The following is a 1,777-nucleotide window of genomic DNA, read 5'->3' as shown; positions in this document are numbered from 1 at the left end:
TAAAGTCGACCTCGGCGGAATTTGAACTCAGCGCGTAAACACTGTGAGATATTGTTATGCTCCCTCAATAATAATAATAATAATAATAATAATAATAATAATAACGATAATAATAATAATAATCATTTCTACTATAGGCACAATGTTTGGAATTTAGGGGAGGGCTATAGTCGATTATGTCGACTCCAGGACTCAGCTGATACTTAATTCATAAACCCCCGAAAAGTTGATGTGTAAAGATGACCTCGGTGGAATGTGAACTCAAAGCGTAGCGACGGAGGAAATGATGGTAAGTATTTTGCCCGGCGGGCTAACGATTGTGCCAACTCAACACCCAAATAATCATGATAATAAGAAAAAGAACTACTACTACTACTGCTGCTGCAGCTGTTGCTACTGCTGCTGCTACTACTACTTCTACATCAACAGCAATAACAACAACAACAACAACCACAACGTACTGTAATGGATTCGTGCTGTAAATTATGCCCAGCCAACGAGAAAATGCCGTGCATGTTTGTGCGATGTAACTACCTTAATCACGAAAATTGCAAATTCCTTGCTTACTTCTGTATATTACATTAAATGTCTTACAAATTTGCGGTTTCTTGCCAATAATAAAATTTGTAATTATGACGGTTGCGTAACGTACTTGATAATTTGTGTGTACGTGAGATGTATGTATTCTGTTTCATATAACATTTGATTTAATTTAGTGATTTATTCATCCAGTCTCTCTCTAAATTGTATTCAATCCTTGCTTATTATGTGCTCTCTCTCATAAACACAAGCACACGCGTGCACATGCACGTATCCATATATATATATACACACACACACACACACATATATATATATATATATATATATATATATATATATATATATATATATATATATACTTTATTTAAAAGCAGCAGAAATATAACAAAAAAACCGTTACTCTGAGTTTCACGTTCCCGTTCATCGGACAGTTTTATAGATAGATAGATAGATAGATAGATAGATAGATAGATAGATAGTCATAAACTGAGATATAGCTACAGTTATGCGTTGCGGTTTGTATTGGGTGGTGGATCTTTTTTATCTGTATACGTATTTCTTCCATGATTTATTTTAATGAAGTTTATACCTTTGTCAATATAGGTGAATGGTCAACAGTTATTAACTAGTTATCTTTCAAATTACAAGGTATGTATATACATACACAGACACACACCAATATATATCTACGTATATATAGATATTGGATATTAATTAATATCAATTTAATACGTATATATAAATATATATAAATACGTATATATAAATATATATAAAGGAGACGACTAGGTGGACTGCTAATGTGCTAGAAGATCACATGTAATGTGTCTTTTAAGACCGAATTGTTCTCAAAGTAAATTTAACGATGTAACAAAAACGTATTCGGGCAAGACAAGTGAAAATTACATTAAAAAAATACAATTATCTGTAAACTAGTTTCGAAATTAATATTTTCTTACCGAAAATATCTGTTTCTCATCAGTACAGACCGTTGAATACATACAATTTACAAAATTGCATACAAGTTGCACGCCACGGAGCATAGGAGTTCGGGTAAATGAACACTGGAGGGAACTTAAGGAAGAGAAAAGCTCATCGTTTCTATGCCAGCACGCCGAGAAGGAACACAGCATCCGTCCTGGAGTTCAAGTAGTCTCCTGGCTCATGTGAGTTCATAAAGATTATATTCTTTTCTGCCATACACAATTTACATAGTCTTGTTCCATTGCGATAG

Source organism: Octopus bimaculoides, chromosome 7 (assembly GCF_001194135.2).
Source record: "Octopus bimaculoides isolate UCB-OBI-ISO-001 chromosome 7, ASM119413v2, whole genome shotgun sequence".
In the NCBI taxonomy this organism is placed as follows: Eukaryota; Metazoa; Mollusca; class Cephalopoda; order Octopoda; family Octopodidae; genus Octopus; species Octopus bimaculoides.
Note: the sequence above shows the minus strand (reverse complement) of the source record.